Genomic DNA, 27,938 nt, shown 5'->3' on the forward strand with positions numbered 1-27,938 from the left:
CTATAAGGGTTTTATTACAATCATCACAAAGAAATGCATTGGAGGTCCAAAGGCGAGAAGAGATATCTCGCCATAAAGTAGATCTTTGCCCACAGGATGTGTATGCATAAATGCCTCCAAATTCATAGACTTGACCTTTCAAGAGGCATTGCACAACCATCCATCGGCCATGCACATTGTTATGCAATAAAACAGATTCAAGTTCATGATGAACGAGCATCAATAAACTCGAGAAATTTTGCAAGCCAACATACGCAAACTAATAACCAACAAAATAAGAACACTGATCAGCAAACTCATGCCAAATATGCTCTTGCAAAGCAACTATGTCTCTGTATGTACATAGTGCCAGATCAATCACCATTTATCAAGGTTACATAACCTACACACATTGTATGAGATACATTAATGTGACTATGCACTGTGAATCATATGTACAAGAAGTAATAAACATTTGAATAAAGTAGAGATACCCATGGACACATCTCCACCCAATGCATCCATACGAAAACCCATTCTCTTAGTTGTCATAAAATATATTACCTAACTCTACCAAATGATTTTCTCATATGAAACTAATCATTTAATATGGGAAGATAAAGGGGGAACAAGGGTTAGGATATATATATATGTGCTTCTAGATTTACCTCAGCAAGGGACCAAGAGGAGAGATGGTAACATCTCAATAGGGCTCCAAAAGGAGGTAGTTTATCAAAGAGCAACATGCATCTAATGGAGCTTAAAATACCTTAGGGTTAGCTTCATTTAAGACCTCCAAAAGTTAGTGTTAAATAGTCCTTTGACCTTAGGCAAGCTAGGACTGACCTTGAGGTGGGAATCCTACCCAAGCATGAGGTGCTTGTCGGCTTGCTAACTAAAGTGCTTAGAGTGTTTGTGGGAACCTTGCCCAAAGCTTGAGGTGATTTCCATGCTTAAATGACTAAGGTTCTTGAAGTATTCAATTTAATGATAAACTCTCAAGAGGCATAAACGGTTTCCATGCTTAATTGACTAAGTGCTTGAAGTGTTCAATTCAAACCAAATGACTTAAGAATCATAAAAGACACATGTCAAAATCTTCCACATGTGTCCCTTATGATGTGCTTGAATCCTATTGGATAGGCTTTAAAGAGGTCTAATGAGAATTTAGATGTATACAAATAAATAATTAAGTTCTTTCTCTCAAAAAGAAAAAGAGGACACATGTCCAAATGATATAATTAAATAATACGAGAGAGAGAGAGAGAGAGAGAGAGAGAGAGAGAGAGAGAGAGAGAGAGAGAGAGGTGAATCAAGCTTGAGAGGGGGTATAATCTCCCACACACACATATTCTCTCATTGTATGGAGTACAAAAGTGCAAGAGCTCCTTCTCCTTCTCCAAGCTTGTTGAGAAGTTGAGAGCCTATACCAACAATCTTGGCTATGGAATGCAAATCCAACCAAGAGCCACAGAGAGAGAGAGAGAGAGAGAGAGAGAGAGAGAGAGAGAAATGTGAACCAAGCTTGAGAGGGGGTATACTCTCTCTCACACACACACACACACATATTCTCTCATTATGCGGAGTGCAAAAGTGCAAGTGTTCCGTCTCCTTCTCCAAGCTTTTTGAGAAGTTAAGAGCCTACACCAACAATCTTGGCTATGGAATGCAAATCCAACCAAGAGCCATGCTTCAATGCTTAAGCTTGTCATCTTCTTCATCTTGATTACTATGCTATTATGCTATGCTAAGCAGAAAGAGTGATGATAAGTGAGTAACTATTTCTTTCTCCTATGAATGATTCTTCTTTCTCTCCCCTACCCTCATTCCCCGCCAGCTCGCTCCACCTTTGAAGGTGTTTGAGGCCTTGGGATAGTTAACTCTTTTTGCAAAGTTTATTTTATGCTTGTGATGCATGAAGCTTTCCATCTTCATAGCATTACCAAGGTAACACAAATATTGTATTGTACCAAGTCTCTCTTGATGGGAGAATCTATAATACAAACTCTTTTTGAAGGGGGAACCGGCTCCAAGTAAATCCGGTACTCAACTATTTTCATGTTCTCTAATACTCTCTGTCTTGTATTATTCATGCCAAGTTAATTAAGTACTATGTTTTGTTGCTACCATCAATTAGATTCACCCTCTATGTTCTCAAAGAGGTCTCACAAAAATTCTCACTCGAATTCTCTTAATTTCGCTATTCTCAAAGTTCATAGGCCATTTCTATTACATTGGTATCATAGCATTTGGTTTCTCTTTTCTTGCTTAAGAAGAGAGGTCCTTAAGTAGCCTATTAATGGTTGATTTTGTTAATTATATGAGGGTAAGTGGGACTGGGATCTATTATCGGTTTTGTTAATCCCACTATGTGGGATATGGTGCACACCTCGGGATATTTGGTGTTAATAATGGGGTATTTATAGACTTGCCTACGTCTTTACCATTATTGAGTCATAAGAAATCCAAAAGGATCTATCCCTTGGCAATTCTGCTATATTAGACCCACTCCACTACTCTCTATAATTAACCAAGTCGAGCCGTGGGTGTAGATACTTAATTGCTAGGCTAAGAGGAGTAGCAACTAAGGTTTTGAATTGCCAAAGGATACACGAAGTAAACACATAAGTATAATTAGCATGGTTGACAATAAACAAGAGAGTAGAATGAACATTGATAACTTTGATTTTGCACATGAAGGTGCTAATGATGATGCCCCATGTTTATCAATTATCTTGTTACTAGGTTGTATCAAGCTATGGGCAATCCTACTTTGCAAGCCGAAGTTACTCAAAAACTTCGTGCTTATGGGATTTCCCTTCCTCTCCAAGAGGAGAGAGAGTTTAAGAGGCCGCTTGATGAGACTCCCAAAAGAAGACTCTCTCCCATAAGAGAGGAGGAATCCAAAGAACGAGAAATAAGTGAATCCCTAAGTTCCTCTAAAGATGTGGCTCCATAAAGACAACGATCTAGACTATTGCCAACTCCTCCCAAGAGGAAGCGGTTAACCCATAGTCCTTCTCCTCGTCACTCCTAAAGGGAAGAGAGGAAACAAAGGAAGAAAAAGACAATAAAGAGGTCACCCTCTTCTCCTTCTTCACCTTCCTCCTCTTCCGACGAAAGCTATAGCTATTCTCCTAGAGAATACAAGAGGGGAGGACATCCCAAATCATACCTTACATGGCGAAGATTACAATTCTCAAGCAGTTCAAAGAGGGAGGAAAAAGTATCTCTTTTCTCACCTATGATGGCACCTTTGGTGCCACTGACAAAGTATTGATCTTCATCCAACAATTTGATGCGGCCTTTCGAGACAAGGGCTTCACGGAGTCCTCCAAGATACACCATATAGCTATGCACTTTCAGATATTTTCTCGTCAATGGTGGGCTAGCCTTTGTGGCAATGGAAAGGCCCCAAAGACATAGAAAACTCTACGAGTTTCCATCATGAAGCAATTCCTTGCAAGCGATGCAAAGGACAAAGTGATGATCAAATGGCGGAGCTTGAAGCTACTCTTCAACGAGTCTATCCACAAATATGTAGACAAGTTTTGGGATTTACATCTCAAAGCTACAATCTTTCAAAGGATAGACTTATCCAAACAAAAGCAACAATTTCGTACGATATTACCTGAAGAAATGGCCTAGTATGTCAACTCACAATGGCCTAGCACTATTACAAAAGCCATCCACCACACTATGATTGCTTCAAGGATCAATTTCCAACTAGGGGATAGAAGAAATTTCAAGCCCATGAAAAATAAATCCATCGAATGAAGCTAAAGGGAAGAACAATGCTCAAAACTCTTCCCAAGGCAACACCAACACCAACAACAACAAGGCTAAGGAGAAAGGAGCTTACAAATTTAAAAATAAGTTTCCTCTTCAAGAAGTAGAGACGTGGGGAGCAAGGACATGGTTATCATTCTTGACCCAAAAGAAATGTACGCAATGACACTCCTAGAGCTTCCATGGTTGAAGCTCCAAAACAGGATACTCATTGCAAAGGTTCATATCTCTCCTATGCTTGGGGAAAAGTAAGGGAGCATGATGTCCTTATTTTCTTTGACCCTGGCTCTACTCACAACTTCATATCAATGTAATTGGCCACTAAGTTGGGCATTCAAGCTTTCGAGATGGGAGATACTGTAACTGCCAATGGAGCTTTGAAGGGATAGCAAGCATCAATTACTTCCTTGATTGGGAAGTTGAGGCTTCATGTTCAAAGCTACATCGACAAAGAAGAACTTTTTTATCTCTCCTCTCTAACATGAGGATGTTATCCTAGGGGCACCATGGTTCAACCGCATGGCTGCCAACATGAAGTTCCCTGAAAGGAGAATCTATTTCACCTACATGGAAAAGAGCATGCACCTAGACGCTAATGATTTGGGGAGAAGCATATCCCTAGTAAATACTCTTGCTTTTGATAAGTCAATGAAAAGCTCTATTTTTGCGTATATGATTTTGTTAGAGAATCTGTAAATGATTCTAATGTTTTCACAAGTAGCAATAAAGGGAATCAAGAGGAATTAGAGTTTTTTAATTTCCTAAATGGATTCCAAGATGTTTTCATTGATGACAACCCTAGTGAGCTACCTCCAAAATGATGGGATGATGACCATGCAATAGAGCTTCTACTAGGAAGCTCACCGCCTAATAAACCGTCTTATTGAGTTTACAAGCTCAACAAGAGGAGATCATGAGGCAAGTGCATAAATTGGTGGAAAAAGGGATTTTGAGGCCTAGCTCCTCTCCATTCTGTTCACCAGTACTTTTAGTGCAAAAGAAAGATGGCACATATCACATGTGTGTCGAATATAGAGCACTAAATAGGATTACTATATAAAAAAAAGATTTCCCGTGCTATGGGTAGAAGATCTATTTGATAAGTTATAAGTTTTGGCCTGGAAGATGCTCTAGCCTCATTCAAACTCACGATGGACAAAAATCTTTAGGCCACTCAAATTCTCTTGACGAGTACAAGTGACATCTCCAGGTAATCTTTCAAGTTGTGAGAGAGAATAAGGTTTTCATTAATCAAAAGAAAAGTGAATTTTTCCTACAAGAGATTCAATATTTAGGTCACATTATCTCTCTAGATGGTATATGTATGAATCCATCAAAGTTGGAGTTAATAAAAGCATGGCCTAATCCAAGGAATCTACATGAGCTAAGAAGCTTTATTGGTATGTGTGCATACTATAAACTCTTCATAGAAAAATTCTCTCAAATAGTAGGACCATTGCATGACTTAACAAGGAATAACATTAAGTACTCGGACTGCTAAAGAACAAAATGGTTTTGACAAGCATAAAGAGAAGCTTACCTCCCAACCAGCCCTTATGCTTCTAGATCTCTCAAAGCCATTTGAGGTCCAATGTGATGCTTGTGGTGATTGCCTTGGAGTAGTTTTGCTTCAAGAAGGACATGCCATAGCATATGAGGGTTGAAGGCTCAATGTCGATGAACGGGTCTTGGGCATATACGAAAAATAACTTTTAGTTGTTCTATGCCCTAGACAAATGGAAGCACTATCTCTTGGGGGCTCCATTTATCCTACGAATGGATCACAAAGCCTCAATACATTCATGACGCAAATCAAGCTCTTCGACAAACAAATGAGGTGGATAAATTTTCTTTCACAATTTAAATTTCATATTGCTCACGTTGCTGGCAAGCACAATCAAGTGGTTGATGCACTTTCACAACGGCCAAGGGTAAATGTGGTGTCTAAAGCAACTCACAATGATCTACCTTTTATGATAGATGAGTATGCTCCTGACCAAGACATTAAGAAGGTAATTACAATCTTTGCATTAGGGAAGAGAAAAAGAGCCACTCACCTTGGAGGATGGTTATCTTCCAAATGGCAATAGGCTATGTGTTACTCACCCATATAATAAGAAAGTCAAGTATGAATCCCATGCTTCTCATTATGCGAGGCAAAGAAGGATTTCATAATCTACCCTTCGAAGAGTAGAAATGTATTTCTGTTGGTCTACCATGAAAAGTAAACATACAAGAGTATGTTTCAAAATGCGTGGTATACCAAAACTTGAAATTTGATCGAGGGAAGCAACTTGGATTGTTTCAATCGACAGGTTTAGTAAGAAAAGACACTCTATGCCTGTCAAAAAGACTATTAAGTTACATCAAACAACAACCCTCTTTAGATCTCAAATTTTCAAGTATCATGGCTTGCCAACATCCATAGTTCCGGACAAAGATCCTAGAATAACCAATAATTCCTAGAAGGGTCTCTTTGAGATTCTAAGAAGTAGATTAAATTTTTTCGGTCTATTGTCCACAAATGGATGACCGAAGTGAAATAACTAACCTAATGATTCTTAAATCTACTAAAAGTCTATGTCATGGAAGTAGATCAATGTTCTCAATCAGAGAAGTACCTACCTCTTATATTGTATGCGTACAATGACATTGTACATAATTCTATGGGAAAAGCACCTTTCGAGGTTAAAGAAGGAAGATCCAAAAGTCCCTTACTACTTAAAGTATATGGGAAGATCTTCACTGCTGATGAATATAGCCAAGACTCACAAGAATCTTTTCCAAAGATTAAAGAGGTTATATCCATCTTAAAGCAAAGGCAAAAAGGAATGCTGTTAATAAGCATAGAAGAGCCTTAGCCTTTAAGAAAAATGATTGGGTCTTGCTAAAGTTTCTCAAGGCTCATCTAAGGCATACTACGGGCAAGAATCCATGAGCCACCAAGAGTATTATGCTAAACTAGCAAAAAGATACTATGGTTCTTTCTTTTGAAATTACTAAGCCAATCAATGAGATGACTTATTAGTTAAAGTTGGCCAACCATTGGCTCATTGACAATGCCATGTGAGCCTACACAAGCCTTACAAAGGAGAGCCACCAAAAGAACCAATAATGGAGGACCCTCCAAAGATCGAAGACCAAGAAGAGTTGTTGCAGCCCAAATCAATTCTTCGACACGAAAACAAGGTACTAAGAAACGGTATCTTGTTAAGTTTAAGAATTATCCTTTTAGAAATGCTAGATGGATGCAAGGAACCTAGCTGAAGGATAATATGAACCTTCTCAATGCTTAAAATGCTATACTAGAGTAAGCAAATGAAAATGCATTTTAAATGGACAATGTTTTTGTCTTATAAGACTCATTCTCTTTCTTTTATTGTGCACAAAATTTAAGAAGTATGCATGCTTAGGATCATCTTTGTGGCGACGACGTCTCCCAAACACCAAGTAGAACTTGTCACTCTACTTTGGAGGTATGATATGGACTAAAGAGCAGACATGCTTGTGGCAACTAAGCCTCCCGAGAACCAAATGGATTAGTCATCCATATTGGAAAGATGTTGTAGGGGGTAAAAAGGGATCCTCTACCCACTAAGAAACATGGACTAATGACTAGGCTTTATTTTATCTACCTCATAGTCGAGGACAAATATTATTTTAAGAGAGAGGTAATCTCATAAAATATAATACCTAACTTTATCAAATGATTTTCTCATATTAAAATGATCATTGAATATGGGAAGATAAAAGGGGAACAAGAGTTAGGATATAGATATGTGACTTCTAGACCTATCTCAACAGGGGACGAAAAGGAGAAATGGTTGGATCTCAATAGGGGTCCAAAAGGAGACAGTCTACCAAAGAGCAATGTACAATAAGTGCTTCTAGATTTACCTCAGCAAGGGACCAAGAGGAGAGATGGTTACATCTCAATAGGGCTCCAAAAGGAGGTAGTTTATCAAAGAGCAACGTGCCTCTAATGGAGCTTAAAATACCTTAGGATTAGCTTCATTAAAGACCTCCAAAATTTAGTGCTAAATAGTCCTTTGACCTTAGGAAAGCTAGGACTGACCTTGAGGTGGAAATCCTACCCAAGCATGAGGTGCTTGTCGGATTTCTAACTAAAGTGCTTAGAGTGTTTGTGGGACCTTATCCAAAGCTTGAGGTGATTTTTATAATTAAATGATTAAGGTTCTTGAAGTGTTCAATTCAAAGATAAACCCTCAAGAGGCATAAACGGTTTCCATGCTTAATTGACTAAGGGCTTGAAGTGTTCAATTCAAACCAAATGACTTAAGACACATAAAAGACAAAATCCTCCACATGTGGCCCACATGAGGTGCTTGAATTATATTGGATAGGATTTAAAGAGGTCCAATGATAATTTAGATGCATGAAAATAAATAATTAAGTTCTTTCTCTCAAAAAGAAAAAAGAGGATGTCCAAATGATATAATTAAATAATGAGAGAGAGAGAGAGAGAGAGAGAGAGAGAGAGAGAGAGAGAGAGAGAGAGAGAGAGAGAGAGAGAGAGAACCAAGCTTGAGAGGGGGTATACTCTTCCACACACACACACACATTCTCTCATTGTGTCGAGTGCAAAAGTGCAAGAGCTCCATCTCCTTCTCCAAGCTTGTTGAGAAGTTGAGAGCCTACACCAACAATTTTGGCTATGGAATGCAAATCCAACCAAGAGCCATGCTTCAATGCTTAAGCTTTCCATATTCTTTATCTTCATTACTATGATATTATCCTATGCTAATTAGGAAGAGTGACAATAAGTGAGGAACTATTTCTTTCTCCTACGAATGATTCTTATTCCTCTTCCCTACCCTCATTCCACAATAGCTCTCTCCACCTTCGAAGGTGTTTGAGGCCTTGTGACTGAGGCTTGGGATAGTTAATGCTTTTGCAAAGTTTATGTTATGCTCATGATGCGTGAAGCTTTCCATGTTCATAGCATCACCAAGGTCACAAGGAACACAAAGATTGTATTGTACCAAGTCTCTCTTGATGGGAGAATCTATAATACAAACACCTTTGGAGGGGGGACCGGCTCCAAGTAAATCTAGTCGTCAACTATTGTCATGTTTTTCATTAGTCTCTCTCTTGCAAAAGTATTTTTCATGCCAAGTTCATTAAGTACTATGTTTATGTTGCTACCATCAATTAAGTTCACCCTCTATGTTCTCAAAGTAATCTCACAAAAATGCTCACTAGAATTCTCTTAATTCCGCTATTCTCAAAGTTCATAGGTCATTTCCATTACGTTAGTCAATGTAGAAAATGTATCCACATGATTTACATGGGGATGTAAGTCTCACCAAGAAGCACATCTTTGTAAGAATGCATTGCTTTTTTCTATGCATCAATTAACGTGCGGTTGTCATTGCAAGCAAGTTGCTTAAATGATGCATTCTTATTAGCATTAATAGGAGGAACATAATTAGGAGAAGAGGGTGGGGTACAAATCTTCACTAAATTTTTAGGTACCACTCATGAATTAGCGTCAATAGACCCATCATGTTTTCCTTTCACAACTGTCCCATTCCTAGGATCGATAGACTGCAATGTCTTGCCTTTCCCTTTCTCCACATTTGAAATGATCTTAGCAATAGAGGCTCCATTTTGCTTAACCTCACCGGTAGGTTTACTAATAGTAATAGAGACAGACGGAGGAACTTCTGAAAGAGGGGGTTGCAAGACTAGCTTCGGACATTCTACAAAGTAATCATGACACAGTAGTTTCGATAAATAAAATATAAAAAATAGCTAAGATTTTTGAATTGATACTAATTGTCATAGCAATCTTTCAGTAAATCAAGGTTGATATTTTTGTTTTCGAGAAGAAGACTCTACCTACACTTCTTGGCAATTTTGCGTGCGTGTGTCCTGCGTGCGAGGAGGCCTCTGCTGCTGCAAACCTCTGCTTGGTATGTGAGTACGTCTCAGGTTTCAACCCAACCCCTTTTAGTTGAGGTTATCACGGCAGTGATCGATTGCAAATTTCTCATCTTAGAGGCAGCTCCTGTCAGTTTTGTCTCAGCTTGTTCCCCTGTAGCAGTTGGGAAAAATTTAATCAGCCACTGGTGTCTGTCTTTTGTCTTGACTTGTACAAAGATTTTGAGATCACTTGCAATGTGTCATGTATAGAAATGTGGAAAGGGTAGTGCTAGGTTCATGTAAGATTGTTGTGGTTCTGGGTGCAATCTTCTCTAATCCCTGTATAGAGCTTCACTTTCCTTCCACAGTTTTTCGTAGTTTTTTCTAGACATCTGCTTTTTTGGGCAAGGTTTTTGTTGAATTATGTTCGGCACTCTGTGTGTGTTTAAGCGTCATAAAGCAATGGGACCAGCTTCAATCATGTTTGTAGACATACAATCCTTTGGATCATGCTATTAAGCTCACAACTGCCATGTCTTGTGGATGTAGATTATCCTCTTATAGAGTGAAAACTACATGTGCAATGATCACAATTAAGCCTAGCTAGTATGGTTGAGGGATTTTTGACACATTACTAGACATTTTAGGGTCATGTTTATAAGCAAAAAAAAGATTTTTTTCATGATTAGGTATTCATGATTATGACGATTGTCTGACAAGAAAAACTGCAGGCAAGCACAACTAAGATTGGTGTTACATTTTATGTGCAGCCCATGCTTTGCTAACTTCTAATGCTTTTGCAGGCTAAGAGTTGCAGAGCTACTGCAAAATGATAGATATTCAAAAGTTTTTTGTGTTGTCAGCACTATTTCACTCCACACATTAGAATAAAGATTACAATTAGTAGGAAAATCCATTTTTAACAACGTATGGTGCCCAAATAGTAGGAGAAATTCTCGCGTCACCAAACCCTCTCATCCCGCCTCTTGTTGATTATCATAGATCATTTGATGTGCATATCTTTATTTTGTTGTAGACTAGATTGCAATTTAGAAAACATTATTGTGTAAGTCTTTTTAAGAAAAAAAAAAAAAACGTGCTGTCACTTTGAAATTGATTCAATGGAGGCCCAACGCCAAATGTCAGGATATCCTCTCTTTTTTGGAGAGCCTGGCGAGGATACCAAGCTATTTCTAGCTAATTTCAAAACGGCGTGCCTCATAAAGAGAGTGGTAAGAGATATTGAATGCTTAGAAATGTCTGAATTAGTCCTTAGAAAAGATGCTAGCACTTGGTTTGAATCTCTATCTCAGGATGTTAAGGAAAACTATAAGGAAGTTTTTGACCATTTCAAGAGATATTTCTTTGACCCTCAAAACATTCAAAAGCTATGGCAAGACATTGTTTCTCACAAACAAAAAGACTTAGATGACTATTACATGTATAAACAAGAGTTTCTACGTCTTTGGGCTGTATGGGTGAGAAACATTGCTAACCTTGTGATGGTGTAGAGTTCCTAAAGAAGTAAAGGTTCATAGCCGGTCTCTTTCCCACACTCAAGATAAAAGTTGAGGCAGGTGTACCTGTTACCTTTGATGCAACTGAAACTAGGGCTATTAAGAAGTATATGAAACTCAAGTGTCTAAGAGGAGAGGTTCCAATAGAGGGTCCTAGATCTAAAGAAAAATTGCAAGCATCAACATCTAGAGAGATTCTTGAGGTAACATCGAAGGTAATTGAAAAGTTAAATGAATCCTTAAGCAACTTGTCAATCCACCTTGCACAAGCTGTAGGTCCCAAGGGAAAAACAAAGAAAGCCGAGGAGTGAGAGCCACGACCTAGGAGACTTCTGCAATGTTGGAATTGCAGAGAGTCTCGACATGGGATGTATAATTGTCCTTGGACATGTGGGGATCTATGGAGACCTAACTTGAATTACCCAGTGATGAATACAAGTGAAGGGACTAGTCACCAGCAACCACAGATTCAACAAAGGACAAATGGAGCAAGATCACCTCCATGAGAAGTGGAAGGAGTTCCACATTTGCCAAATCCAAATGTGCATGTGGTAGAGGTTACAAATTCAAAATAGATTGACATGGAAGAAAATGGCATTAAGCGTGGCTGTGGAAAAGGTAAGGAGAAAGAACGAGTCACGTCACAAAGTGACCATGGACAAGAGAAGAAGGCGAAGGAGACCAAGGAAGCCAAAATGACTCGACGTCGTATCAACCTCCAAGACATTCCTCTTGGACATGGTATGGCTCCATACAACCTATTGGAAGACATGAGAGGTAAGGGTCCGGATACATCATGGCCTGAGTTTCTTACATTATGACCACAAGTTAGGAGGGATTTAACGAAGGTAGTTAGCACTAAGAGAAAGGTAAAAGAGAGTGTGCCTGCTGTAAAAATTATACAAGATGAAATGAATGAGGATATTACACCTATGCTAGATTGTTACATCAAAGGAAGGTTGGTTAGGAAAGGTCTAGTGGATGGGGGTGCACAAATTTGCATCATGACAAAAGGACTCATGCAAATACTAGGCATGCACATCCATGAGATACCTGAAATCAAAGTGAAAATGGAAAACAATAGCAAAGCTAGGTGCGTAGGCATTTGTAAAAATGTCTTTGTGGAGGTCTTTGGCATTAAGAAGGTGGTGGATTTTTATGTTATGTCGACCAAAGGAAGTGGATATCCAGTGTCCTAGGAAGACCATGGCTAATAAAAATGCGAGCTTTGCAGGATTGGAAAAGTGGAAAGTTAATTTATAAGAATGACAATCATAAGAAGGCTGTCTTGGACATGAAAGAGCAACATCAAGAGGAGCTCCATGAAAAATCATCTCAAAGTAAGTTGGAGGAAGAGTGGACCGATAGCACTTCAGAAGAAGAAGGTAGCGGTAGCGAAAGATGAGTCTTCCATTGAAGTCATGGGGGTGAAGTTTAATCCAAACAACCAAAAGACCTCTTGTCAAGGTTTTGAGGAGGTAGGTTCCCAAGAGAACCAAAATGTGGAAGATGAAGGAATGTTACAAGGTATGTTGTCTACAACACTTACAAAGGATGAAAGAGAGGATTTCAAAGGTGTTGTTAAGGAAATTTCCTAGGCTTTTGCTAAAGACTACACCAACGTGCGTGGAGTAGATGATGTTCAACACAAGATCGAGCTAAAGACAGAGGCTACAACTAAGGCCAGGAGCAAGCTTTACTCAAGGAGGTAAGAACGTTTTTAGCAGTAGGTTTCATTTATCCAATGGAGAATTTAGAGTGGGTCTCTCTTGTAGTATTCACTCCCAAGAAGAACGACAAGTGGAGGGTTTGTGTGGATTACTGTCCACTAAATATGCATTAATCAAGGTATACAACGGCTCATGGTAAAGGAGGGATGCACTTCTCATTGTGAAGCAAATCTTAGGCATTTGGGCATGCAAGAATGAAAGCCTAAGGACAAAGGTTCATGTCATCCGTAGGTTGTTTAATCAATTTGAAGAAGTGCAATTGTATCATATTCCTAGGGAAGAGAATGAAGATGCTAAGTTACTTGCACAACAAGAAGTTACATGTGTTGAGAAAGAAGTACAAGTCATCATGGTGGCAGCAGCTGCTATCAAGCAACCAAGATACCAGGGATTAGAGTCATTGGATCCCATTATTGGCTACATTTTGGAGGACGAGTTTTCACAAGACTTCATAAAAGCTCAGAAGAGGAGACTTATGAAGAAAGCAAGTTTCTATCTCTTCCTAGAAGGCTGCCTCTATTAAAGAGGGAAGGATCAAGTGTGCATAAGAGTACCAACTATTGAGGAAATTCCTACCATTCTAAAATTTTTGCATGAAGAGGCATGTGGTGGTCATTCTGCCCAAGAGTTAACCGTGAAGAAGATTTTGCTTGCGGGGTATGTTTGTCCAAGCCTGCATGTGGATGTCCAACATTGATATAAAAGCTATCACAACTGTCAGGTAATTGGAAATATAAGGTTGTTGCATAGTATGAGGTAAATAATACTTGCAAACGGACCCTTTGAAAAGTGGGGCATTGACTACATTATAGTGGCTATAGATCACATGACTAGGTGGGTAGAGGCTCAAAGTGTGGCAAGGGCAAATAGAAAAACAGTGAGCAGGTTTGTCTACACTAATATTTTTTGTAGATTTGGCACACCTCTGAAGATTGTTTCTGATAATGGTCTAGGGTTCAGGAAGGGTTTATTCACGGAATTTTGTGAAGAGCTTCACATTCTCCATCGTCATAGCACACCCTACTAGCCACAATCAAATGGTTTGGTGGAGAAGGCTAATGGTGTCATTGCAAGCATCATTAGAAATATGGTGCAAAAAAAAAAAAATTTGTTTGACTTCTTGGATGGTGCCTTATGGGCATATCGAACCACATATAGAGAGGCCACAGATTTCACACCATTTCATTTGGTCTATGGTCAAGGGCCTTGCAGCCTATTGAGCTCAACATTCCAACAATGCGGCTTCATTGCGAAGGGACACAAATGATAAAGAAACATGGACAGATCGATTTATTACCTTAGTCGAACTTGAGTGGAAGATAGAAGTGGCTTATGAGTGCTATAAGAGGAAAGCTATACAAGAAAAAGAAAAAGTCGACAAGAAACTGAAGGACAAAGGCATCACGGAAGATGATCTTGTACTAAGGTATGACAATCGACTTGATAATCGTTTTGATGTCAAGTTTGAGACTAGATGGCAGGGACCATACATTGTCAAAAAGGCTTCTAATTCAAGTTATTACCAGCTCATGGCTTTGAATGGTAAAGAGCACTCCAGGAAGGTAAACGGGTATCGGCTAAAGCCCTACTTGAGTCTCCTTACATAAATGTACTATCATCCTGGGGGAGGGCTAATGATAACCGTTTTATGGCTCTGTGTAATTGCCATAGTGAGATACCTCACCCTATCAAAATCCCTCAAAAAACGTGGTTATTCTCACCCTTTCACTGTACATAAGCGTGTGTGAGCTAGGAACTTTCCCCATATCTCCTTAAAACCCTCAGCTAGCTACTTGGGCTAGTTAAAAATAAAAATAAAAAATATATTATGGTCCATTTGTGTGTAAGTATTTCATTATATATAGAGCCTAAATATAGAGATTTTTTATAATTATTTTCGTCTTTATTTAAATATACCTACCTAAGTGAGTGTTATTTACCTAAATATGCTATGTACATTTACTCACCATTACCATGATCTTTTTTACCATGTATTCTATAAAAAATAATTTCATGGAAGCTTCTCTTATTTTTGATGTGAATCCACTCCAAGAAAAAACCTCAAAAAAATACCTTTCACCATCAGTCATTGCCTTTTACTAGATTCCTATTTTCTAATGGTATTTTTTCTTATCTCTTGTAAGTAAATATACATCAATAAAAATAAATGAGGACCCTCCTCATTTGATTTCCTGTATTTTTCTATATTTATTTTTTGTATATACAACTAACACTATTTTAGATTTCATGAATTAATTATGTACTAATTTGTTTTTTCTCGTTATATATCTATATATTATATTTGTGCATAATCCACACCCATGTCTATCTCGACTCCGATTCGAAGTGGTGTATTAACAAATGTGGACTAAGATCTAAATAATCACTTTAAACATTTTGATAATTTTTGGAGCCATCACCGGTGAGATAAGATTTTTTTTGTGGACTCAGTCTACCCACTTTTCTCACAAAGTAACCCATAGTCTTCTCTCACCTCCTTTCCTACTTCCACACACACACACGCGCGCGCGCACACACACACACACACACACACACACACACACACACACACACACATTTCTCTCTATTCCTCACTCAAACATGCAACTTCCATGGTTTTCTCTCACCCTCTTCACCATTATCCTCCCCTCTCACACCCATAGCTCTTTTTTGAAGCACTACCTACATCCACCATCTCCATATCTCTCTCTATTACTCCCTTATTACAATTTTATTCTACCCTTTCAAGAATGCATAAAAAATTAGCAACTTAACCATACTTAATCTCTGCAAAATGGGGTTTTTTAAATCAACAAAACCCTCATTCTCTTTGTGGTGATTCAACTATGGCGACGGCATGAAAAGAAGAAGAAGGAGAATGACGATCACTTTTGACAATCTACGCAAAGTGAGTCCAAGATTCCTCAAGGATTCACCATCTCAATGGTACACCCATCTCATTCACCCCTATTTTCTCATCCTTCAAGTCATTCTACCATTGTAACTATATTACTAACTTTTTCTAGTGATTACAGATATTAACTTCTAACCTTTTCATGTAAATTGCACCCACTCTACCCTACCTTGGAGTAGACAACCTCACACAAAGATCACTCACCTCTCTAGAATCTTCTCTATTTCACCTCAATAATTCTCTCCTCTTGAGCCCACATCTATGTGACTCAAGAGACAAGAGAGACTTACTCTCATAAGAACATATAAAAAAATTTATAAACATGGTTTTCTCTGTAAATGTTGATCAGGAGATAATCGTAATAAGGGATTTCTTCACCTATAAATAGAGCCCTTTTCCCTTTGTAAATGGCATGATCTCTACACTATTGCTCACTACTTTGAGCGTACCATTCTCCATCCTAACTGTAAGGAGAGAGAGTGAGCTCTCCATACACCATTACTTGTGGTGTATAGGAAAGCTTCTTTGACTTAGTTGTAGCATTGCAAGGGAGTGAGTGATTCATAACTTCCAATCAAAGTTGTACCTACTCTTGCACATCAATTGAATCAATACGTTGGATGCTACCGCGGTTCAAAACTCTCTTGAGTCTCTCCAATTCACGCTTGGCAACCTCATCTCGTATGTTTTCATTTTGAGATTCTTTTGTAGTATTTGCTTGTATGTGACTCAAGAGCTCTTGCGTTTGTTTTTTGTTGCTTGGGAAACCAGTATAAGAGGGTCGTATGATGAGAAGGTTCCCAAAAGCCTAAGATAATGTGTAGATTGCAACATCATCAAACTTAATTGTGTCTCTTGACTCTCCTCCAAGCTGTTTATACACCCTCGTCAATCATTCAAAGTGAATCTTAATTTTTACACAAATCTCTCTCTCTCACACAAATCTCTCTCTCTCTCTCTCTCTCTCTCTATATATATATATATATAGATATGTGTGTGTGTGTGTGTACATATCTATAGTTGTTTGGTGTGTGTATTTGTAGCATTGACATTAGTGTTAGTGTACCCTTCCTTCTCGCTTGTATTGCTCAGCGATTCTCCTCTTTGGCATCCTATTTTTCTCTCTAACTAGGCGGTGCTCCTTCACTTGTTGTTGGCTGTGGGTTTATCGTGGTTTCTGTTGTTTGTGGTTGCCTCAACCCCAATTGAGCAGCACGGGAGCCTTGAGAGGTGTTTAGAGGTGGCCTCTCTTGTTGCTCGCCCGAGACCGTCTCAATACATACTCCAATTTCTCTCTGAGCTTGAATTTGTTGCACATTGTGCCAGCACTTTCATCGCAAGAGGGTGTAAGGTCGAGTAATTCTCTCCACCATTCATCATCCACCTCTGCCATGCAGGTTTTACTTTTGCCATCAACTGTACACAATCATTTGCAAAAGGTCCTTCTTTTAGTCTGAATGCACTGATTTCTTTGATACAATTAATTTGATCCTGAATATTGGAGTAGAATGTATTGACTATGATATAGAAATTGCTGACCACCTCTTGACATTTTGTATAAATTTCAATACTCTGGATCGAGCATGTAATCCACACAATGAAGTGGACTATGAGCGCTCTTCCACCTAACATGAAAGTACTTCGAAAAAATTCTTCGTTGTTTTGTGCAGAGAATGGTAGTCGCCACTCCTTTTTTACAATGGACTCTTTTAACTCCTCAAGATTTTTCAGACTTTGTTGGACTGACCACCACCAAGTTATCCACACTTTGCCCATATTTGACACCTTGTAATCAAGGTTGGGAATTGCAAACATAACGGGCATCTTACATGGTATGCATCCATTACACTCCTCCACCAAGCAAGCTTGTTTATAGATCCACATAGACAAGTAATTTCTCTTTCACTTTTTTGGTCTGCTCAAGCTACCGTTCATTAAAGATCGTACAATTGAAAGTGTCAATCACAACGCACTTATTGCATAGGAGTGATTCCAATGTATAAAAATGCATGAAAAATTCAGTTTCAACAGGTACTTTTAACATAATTGACATGCGCATCCTGTACAAATCAAGCACTCTTTGTTGTTTCAAGATGAACTTCACAACGTGTCACACTATGTCAATTATTTTGGTGAACCATGTGGTTTCTTCTCTAGTATACTAATCCTTTAGCACCAAGTTCAAATTGTGCCTATTGCAATCATTGGCAAAAATGTATAGAAAGCACTTTTTTACTATTTTGCTAGCATTTTTATAGTTCTTTGCATTGTCCATGACTACTTGAATGACATGTTCAACACCAATTTCTTTAACACTAGAATGGTAACCTAACAGGACATAAAAGTGTCCTTTCAGGGTTTTGGGAAAAAATTCCAAAACCATAGTAGATCCACTCATTTTGAAAAATCCTTTCATGAGCTTATAGTTCAATAACTACTACATATGGAAAAAATGAGAAACTTGTAATTTCTCTCATCCCTTGGTCACTACAAGCCTCCAAAGTTGATGGACCAGTGCATTTTGCCCAAAACAACAATTTCTTACGGTTGATTGCATATAAATAAGAGTGGGGATTTTTGTAGGACATGAGATAAAATGCCTCGTTAGCTTCAATGGGTTGGTGACCAAAGAATATGGTTGATTTTACCTCACTAATTGTTTTTGGGCAAAAAAAAAAGGTACAAAAAAGTTGCATTTTTGCCATTCTGCGGACCCATCATCAAAGTTTCTATAGTCACGCTCAATACAGATACTATATACATGTTTTCTTAGTTCCCTTTGGGCCTTTGGATTCAAAAGGAGCTATGGAGCATGTCTAAAGGATAATGGATCTCTTACAATTGGAACCTTGGGGGCAATGATAAAGTGCTAAATACAACAAACATGAAAAAACTGGGTTTAGCATTATGACCTCTAGATACCCATAGAAACTACTCAATATCTAGCCAAGTTTGTAGTCTATGATTAGATATGGTTACTACCTACAAAGTACACACAATTTGCCAAAAAAACTAGCAATATTGAGAAAGTTATACTTGCTACTCTAAAATGTATCGTATTCTTCAGCAATCAAAAAAATCAACCATCATCATATACTATGCTATATAGCATATTAGGTCCCCCAAAACTCAAGGAAGATTAGCTTTATGTTATACATTACACTTACACAATCAAAATTGAATTTAGATATCAAGAAAGCCACCAAAAAAATCATAAAAGTGCTAATTTTGGCCAAAAAACAGGATTATGCAATTCTTGTAAATTGGTCATAACTTTCAATTTTAACAGTTGGTTCTCCCTACAAGCATCAAAACATGTTGAGAACTATTAAGGCCTAACCTCTAGACATCTAAACCTCACAAACATGAAGTTTAGAGTGGTATAGTTGCCAAAAATTGAAAAAAAGCCAAAAACAAGACCCATTTTTTCACATAGTTTAGGTTCAAAAATGTTGTGCAAGAGTAAGGTTAATGGTGAGATCGATACTCCAAAAAAAATGCTAAGTTTTTTTCAGCTCATAAGGAAACTTTGTGGATATATAGCACCTAGAAATTCATTTTCATACTCTTCAAATAATTCAAGCAAAATGGTCACTTAACAGGACACAAAAGTGTCCAAGGACATAAAAGTGTCCTGTTTTCATTCTAGTGTTAATTATATTAATCAAGACTTCAACAATATTTGCAACTTTTAATTGCACCAAAATTGTTAACCGTCTTTATGAATGTTTCTCTCTTTGGACAAACAAGCATCACATTGATTAGTGGTCTTCTTTGAACATTAGACCAATCATCACTCACAATTGTTCATCCTAAAAGCGATATATTTCCAAGTATAATTCTAAAAATACACTCTTCGACTTCGATGTAACATTTGTCCAAGAAATCATTTTGTATTTTCTGATAGGAAGGGGCTGAAAATCCTGGGCCGAACTAATTGATTTTCTTCCATGCATGTTTCCAATGATTGTTGTCTACGATGACTAAAGCACTCCCAGTGAGAAATTTTTCTTTCACAAGCGCAGTTTGTGCTTCTTGTAGTGACTGCATTCAAAAGCTTTGATGTAATGATCTTTGACACATTTGTCCAAATCCACGCTCATTGTGGCACTTAAAAGGAACACTGCTTGGCATTTCCTCTGAGCCTTGAGTAGATTGTTCTACAGGGTTGGTTGGTGTCACCACATGAGTAGGAGAGTTGATATTTAAATATATCTGCTCTTGACGTGCATCCATAACAGATTCATGTTGTCGATGTCTCTTGCCACCCTTTCTGACGAGCTCTTCTCTCAAATGCTTTGCAATTATAGGTGCCTGAGGATGATCACATTTCTTACAAATCTTTATAAGGCTACCCAAAAAATGGTCCCTAATACGTTGTGCACCACTTGATTTTGTGGTGAAACAAAATTTACATTGCCACTCCATATATTGACCGCATATGTTGTGAGCATAATCCCACTCTTTGCCAGGGGCTTTTTTATTCTTTACCTTCTTTTCGTACCAGTTGTGCCGACATTTTACTCCATTGTTTCAATTTAATTTTGAAGGCATAAGAACTAGATGTTTAGTGATAAAAACATTTTTCTACTTTCCAATATACATTTGAAAAACCTTCATTAAGAAAGAATCAAATTTACACAGTGTGCGATTTGCAATGCACTCTTGTCAATCCACATATCAACCACATATATTGTGAGCACATATACACATTGCAATGCACTCTCTACCTATCATTATGCATACAACAACACTATGAATTTTTCATTGTAATTATAAATATGAGGATTAGTTATACACCCTCTGCGATTTGCAGACAATAAGACACATCTAAAAATTCACATTGTTCATATATATAGATGTTTTGGTTTTTTTAATTTGCTCAACTATTTTCACATGCTAGAAAGAATAATCAACTTGTACATTGAAATGATAATAATTATTTTCAAACACAAATGTAAGTAATAATATCTATGATTGTCCATCTCATGTACTATCAATCTTCATAATTCATAACGCACTCCCTATCGAAACGAATGCATAAAACAAGACAATGAAATCTTCAATATAATTATACAATTGAGGACTACTTGTACCCAATCAAGGATTGTAACTCCCTTACTCATCCAATTCAATATATGAAAGCTATTCTTACCTAATTAAGGATTATAGCTCTCATATTGTCAAGTGATAATGTATTTCAATTCAAACCTATGATGGCGTAAAATGCAAGACTTCAAAGATCTTAATATACCCAGTCCGCTATTATAGGGTATTCTACCCTTGACTATCAACTCACTTGAAATCTTGGATAAACCAAGCTCGAACCCCCGATTAGGAGCGTCTAACCCCTCGAACCAAGATTTGGCCTTCCCTCACATCACCAGTGGCACAACCCTTGACTTGGCTTCATCGGTCACCATCCGCATCAACAACATCCAGAGCTCCACATCTAACATCCATTCTTCACCATCTTGCTCGATCACCTGAGAACACTAACTCACAATCTGGCACCATGTTATTGAACCACGCCATCACTTGATCAGTGTGGTCCTCAGTGGGGGCACCACAAGATGGAAAGGGGGAAATGGAGAAACACCCATCCCACAACTTGAATGTCTCTATATAGCCCAATGATTCCACATCACCCCTATCACCTAATAATCCCACACACAAACACCCAATTTGCCTCACTGTGGTCCTCAGTGGGGGCACCACAAGATGGAAAGGGGGAAATGGAAAAACACCCAGCACACATCGTGAATGCCTCTCTATAGCCAAGTGACTCCACATCACACCTATCCCCTAATAATCCCACACACAAATGCCCAATCTGCTAGCATTTGCTGCCATGCGTGATCTCGACCAACCTCGACTACACACACCCGATCACAAAGCATACAATGATAGCTTCTGCCTTTGATCCTTCATAGCACCAAATTTTGCATCTCAAAATCGGTTGACACATAGACTCTCGTCCAATCTCTCACATGTGCAACACCCACAAATATGCAACCCCGAAGTTTACATCCACATGATATATATGGAATCCACATAGAGAGAATTCATAAACTAGACACGCCCAACAATTACATAGATGATGAGGGTGCATAGATAAGCAGAGAGAAAAGATAGAAAAATTGGTTACGATGAGCTTGAAAGTCAATAGAGGTCTTTACAAGTGATGGCGTAGCTTTTGGCAATGCTACACATGTTCTGCTCAGTCCACTTGCCGTCTATATTGGCCTTTGGTATTGGTAGGTTTCTCTCAAGAATTCATCTTCATGCATGCCTGATTTCTAACTCCACCCTTTCGTAGCCTTGGCCCAATTCCCTCTGGGCCAGAATTTACACTTGTAGATGAAGATGCAATGGATGAAGACAATCTGCCAGAACGAGTTGGGGCAGAGTTATGTTTGCAATTAGAGATAGATGATGATACGGTGCAAGATCTTATCGATGATGCCTCACTCGTCGAGGCCTAGGCTTGTAAGTGTTTGTGTGAAGACTTTGATTTAAAATTAAGCTTCCCGCTTCCATGAGTGCAGATGCATTCATGGGCTTCGTTACACGGATGACGCCTGCTTAGATGGCAGAGGCTTCTCAGTACTGGGTAGCGAGAGGCACGGGTACTACGCCTCCGGGCTTCACACCAGAGGGACCGACGCCTAGGGGAGGGACGCCTACGGGGTTCAGGACGCCTATGGGTACGACGCCTTCTTCTCCCATCACGGCCGCTTCGACACCTAGGGGTGGGGCGGAGGCGGGTACGTCCTCATCTCCGCAGCACAGGCGCACTTGCCGATCTCGGCGATCGTCAGGTGGAGGTGGTGGTTGCTGTGGAGGAGGGTCCATAGATGCTTCGACCCCTCCTCGCTCACGATCCCCGTCTTACCCAGGCACACCTCTCGACACACCTCTTGGCACACCTCGGACACCTTTGGGGGCACACGATCCTAGTGCCTCCAAGCTGTATACTGTACGGGGAGATGGTTTTGTTGACATGGATAGAGTCGGGACTGAGATGCGACAACGGATTCGCCAGCTCATGGAGCTGCAGTTTTCGACCAGCATTTTGACGTCTTGGGATCAACAAGACAAGGAAAAAGTCACTTACATAGTGGAGACCATCCTGAGAGAGTACCAGCCTGCTCTGGGTTCTTCCGTTGTTTCAGCGCGGTGGATCAAGGGTGTTGCATGGGACACCATCAAACATCGACGAGATGCAGCTCGGAAGGCTTTCATGACCGGCTCGTCGAAGCCTTCGGGCATCCCACACAAGACGTGGCTGCAAATCAGGGAGGATGAGCGGACAGCGGCCACGCGGTTCAGACAGCAGCGTGAGGCCGCGCAGGTACGACAGATGACTAGGGGGACATCTCATCTTGACAGCGGAGGCTTCGACACCTTTCGCTATGAGTTTGTGAGTTTCTAATCCAATCTTAACCATGGCGTTTTTTAAAACGCGATGAATCATGTATTCTTATTACTTTGATTTTTGTATAAACGCAGAATCTTGCGATGCATCGAGCTCCATCACGCGAGGAGGAGTCAGATGGATATCGCAGAGGTATCTATGAAGTACTGAATGATCTTGAACCTTCAGGAGAGCCTGTAAACTGGGAGGCCTTACAGTCTCGCTGATCGCTTGAGGTGAGACGTTAATATGTGTGAGTTGATTTAATTAAGTCACTATATGTGAAGTAATATCAATACTAATTTTGTGAGTTGTCCTATGTGCAGGTTGCGACACCTAGTCATTAGTGGACCAGATTTCATCTATATGCTTTGTGAGACACAGACACGCTTCTGTGTCTCTTTTTTGTACAAACAGTTAGTGTTCAGACAATTATTGTTTCCCTTATGGTTATGATTATTGTCATTGTCATTGTATGGACAGTTATTGTTTCTCTTTTTGTTATGCTTATGGTTATTGTTAATTTTGTTTATGGTTATGGTTATCTGCATTATGGTTTTGATCAAAGTGGTAATAGCCGGTTATGGTTTTAAGTCATGGTTATGCTTTTAAGTTATGGTTATGCTTTTAAGTTATGGCTATGCTTTTCAGTTGGTACGGTTGTCTTTCATTGGCCTTAAATCTCATGTGAGATCCTACATGGATAGCATGTAGGAGGCGTATACATGATATGGTTTTTTTTGAAAAGTTTATGAAAAAACAAAGGGAACTCTGCCGAAATTTCTGCGCGCGGGAGCATGGTTGATATTTTGGTGCTGCTCACTTTCTTGTGCAGAGGGCAGGAAGTCTGGCTGTGGCTGTGTCCATCTTTTAACTGGGCACAGGCCAGGCTACCTGCCCTCTGCCCAAGAAAACAATTTTCTGCTATGGTCGTCGCTATATGCGTCGCTATGCCCATCGCTATGAGCGTCGCTATCCGCATCGCTAATAGCGAGTGGTTTCACAGTGACGCGTATAGCGACAGGCAGCGTCGATATATTCATCGATAACACCTGTTTTTGTTGTAGTGTTGCAAACATGTATTTTTGGGTCGAGCTATTGAAGGAGATTTGATTCTGACAGTGATACCTATATACCTTACGTCCATTGTCCTATTTTCAAAATCCTTAAACATTGTTGCTACTATTTTAAGAAAGAATGATCAAATTACCCCTCTATTTTGTGAAAAATTCTAGAATATTCTATTATTTTAAAATATTCAACACTTCTTAATATTTTGAAATGGATTTGTATCAACTTTATGCATAGTGTAAGCTCACAACGAGAGGCATTTATGTCTAAAATGATGAATGGTTTAATATTGTGTGTCATTAGAGATAATTCATAGGTTAATGAAAGGCAATCTTAAAGAAATTGAATGACCTTTGTTTCTGGTAATGATGGTCAAATGGGAGAGGTTTATTGATTTTTTTTGAAACTAGAGGAGTATTTTGAGAATTTTTACAAACACATAAGTATTTTTCTATTTGTTTTATTTTTTAAATATTTGACCCCCGTACAATTCTAATGGATGAGATTTGGACAAGCGTCCATATCTCACTATCATTCTAGATCCAATGGAAAAGCTTCAGCCAGATCCCTAACTATACCTTTGTTAATTCTACCTATTAAAGAGCTTGGACCATTACAATCCACCGTTCTATTTCATGGCTTTCAAAATTGAATACCCCAAGCACGAAATCTATTATCGATTGATATTTGAATAGTTGTCCAAATCTTAGAGGCTTATCTTAATCATGAACTTAGGAAATTAGGCGGCTTCATCAAGAATACCAAATTCTCTCTCATAAAATTATTTTAAAACCCAAAGAAAAAAATATGTTGTTGATTGAGATTTGGATGGTTTTCCAAATCTTAGAGACTTGTTTCAGTTATTGTTTTAGTTATGAACCTAAGCCATGAGACTTCTTTAATGGTTTAAATCTTAACGGGAAATGCAAGTGTGCACCTCCATACTTGGCTAGTGAGTTGATCCCTACATCGGACCCATGTTTCGTAAGAGATTTGGAAGATTGTGCAAATCCCATAGACTTGTCATCCCATATGTTTATTTGGTGAGCCTAATCTACTCATCTGATTTCTAGAGATTACAAGAGACCACCTGGTATGATATGCATCTTTGATCTTCTCCCAAATTGAATGATAACGAGAATCCAAATTTTGTGAGCTTTTTGAAGCGTGATTCTCAAGCGCATATGCTTTTCATTGGTGTTGTAGCCCATCAACCCTGAAGTCCACAGCCTAATCTCAAGGTTCTCTGCTCCACAACCTGTAGTATGTATTGTTCCCAATTCCCAGCCAAAATTCCTACAACAACCACTAATAGGTACCTCTCTCTCTCTCTCTCTCTCTCTCTCTCACGGTACTTCATATTTTGCTCCCATCTCTCTCACACACAAACACAAACTATAGTATCTGGAATCCTTTCTCTCATCATCGACAATGTCTCTCATTTTCAAGGTACTTGTCCCTCTTTTGATTTATGTGGCTAAGGCAACCGGATTTGCCTTTGATTAAGCGGATGACTTACAACCAAATTGTTGTCATTGGCTTCTTTCGTGTCCAATGATTCTTACGTACATTTATGTCCAAATTGCAAAGCCTAGAGATAAAGATGGTTGGCCTCTATAGCGATTTGATTTTTCTTTTTGTTAAGTTGACTTTCTAGTAAAGCGTGAGAAATCAAGCGTATTGAGATGCAGCACGAGGTAGAGGATGAGGGCGGTGATTCCCAATACAATCACTACGGCAGAAAAAGACCACCACAAATGTATGCAATATGCTTGATATTGTGGAAATCTTTGCTCCTAAGGACCGGAGAACATCCACTTCTCAAGGGCCTTCAATGATCACGGGCAAACCGAGACCCAAATCTCCTTGAGTCTATCCTTACGTACACACATGCACGGTACTTGTGATCAAATCACATAAAAAACCAACCTGAGTGGCCCACAAGTGAGCGCTGACTTACAGATAGAGCCCTCATGACACTTGTGAAGGACAATGTATTCTCACATGGCTTGACCAGTAGTAAGACTCTTTCAAGCATTACACAGATCCTTTCTACGTACCATCATGGCATCATGACCACCACCTTTCGATAGTTTTCTCTATGGCCTCCCTTTAACTCGCACGAAGAGTACCATCCTATCTACAATAATGTGAAGTTTGAACGTCCCCCCAAAAACTAAAAAGCTCGCCTTTTCACTTTATGTTCCTGGTCCGAGGTAAGGCTAATGTAGTTTTTTGGATTCTTGAGCTAGGAGGTGGCCACTTGGCATGATCTAGGCCACTGCCCTCAAGCCTAATTGCACAGCCAAGAAGCTCAAGCTTGCTTTTAAACAATACTATATTAAAAAAAAGCGGATAGCACAATGAAAACAACAAGCAGCTTCAAAAAAAAGGGGGCAATGTTTTTAGAGTGTTGATGAGTTATATCAAGTAAAGGATGATGGAATGAGTAGGTCTATGAAGCAAACATTGGCAGTTTTGCAAAGGATGATGAAAAGAATAGACTAGCATGCTACTTGATGGGGTAGAGAGCACCGTGAGAAACAGGAAAAACAACTTTTGAGGCAACATTTACATAGGAATAGGATGAGAGACATCTACAATGGAGGAGGATGAGCGGCATAACAGAGAGAAGTGACACTGATTGTTTTATGCTGAAGAAAACAAGCAGCTTAAAAAAAACACAAGAAGGGTAAAAAAAAAGAAATAATGTTGGATATTGTGGCAAGAAAGTCTATGGAAAAAGATAAACAAGCAGCAAAAAAAGACAACATTGGGGTTTTTTATAAGAACAACGAGCAAAGAAAAGAAGTGCAAAGTTCTTTTTTAGAGCACATGTAGGGAGCTATAGTGGCAACACAACAATTTTGAATTCGGGTGTGTGAGAAATCAAGGGAGAAGAAGAAGGGGAGATTTTCCAAATACCACACCTTGCTCAAAGCATTGATCAGAAAACTGAACCTACAAGTGTTGGTCACAAAGCAGTGAACTCGCTCCTCATGGAAAGAACTTGTGTTTCATTGACTTATCTTCATGTGACAGTTGGATAAGGGATGGCTTGGGCTCATGAAGCAAGGGATTTAAGGTGTTTGGGGCTACACGCATTCAATGCGGGCTATTAGGAGATGATGGGCAAACAAAATGCCTGTGGTACAGCCTGAGCCTAGACCATCCTAGATGGAAAGAAATGGTCACGTGGCAGAGACCATGTTGGGTAAGGCAACAAAGATTTGATGTGGTCCCTCCAAAATGCATGTGTAGTGATAACATAGCTTGGGATTCTTTGGAGTAGTGAACAAAAGAGGAGGTGGCCAAAACAGCAGACAACATGATGACAGCCAGTTGCAGCACCATCCAAGTGTAACACATCTCGAGGGATTTTGTGTATACAATCTGGTAGGGGTTGAGAGAAGATGCGATGGAATTTGGACAATCCCGACACCCATCACCTCCTTGATAGTAGCTACATTTTCAAAAGAATAGAGTTACTAATGATTGAGATAGAAATTTATAGGATAATTCATGGTAGCAACATGCTTCTGTACCTTCCACTGGGGCTTTCAAATTGTCAATTCATCACTATAATGAACCGTACAATGTCTATGACAAAAAACATAAAGCTACATCTGATTTTA

The sequence above is a fragment of the Adiantum capillus-veneris genome, chromosome 6, assembly GCF_014529385.1.
Source record: "Adiantum capillus-veneris isolate H3 chromosome 6, ASM1452938v2, whole genome shotgun sequence".
Taxonomy (NCBI): domain Eukaryota; kingdom Viridiplantae; phylum Streptophyta; class Polypodiopsida; order Polypodiales; family Pteridaceae; genus Adiantum; species Adiantum capillus-veneris.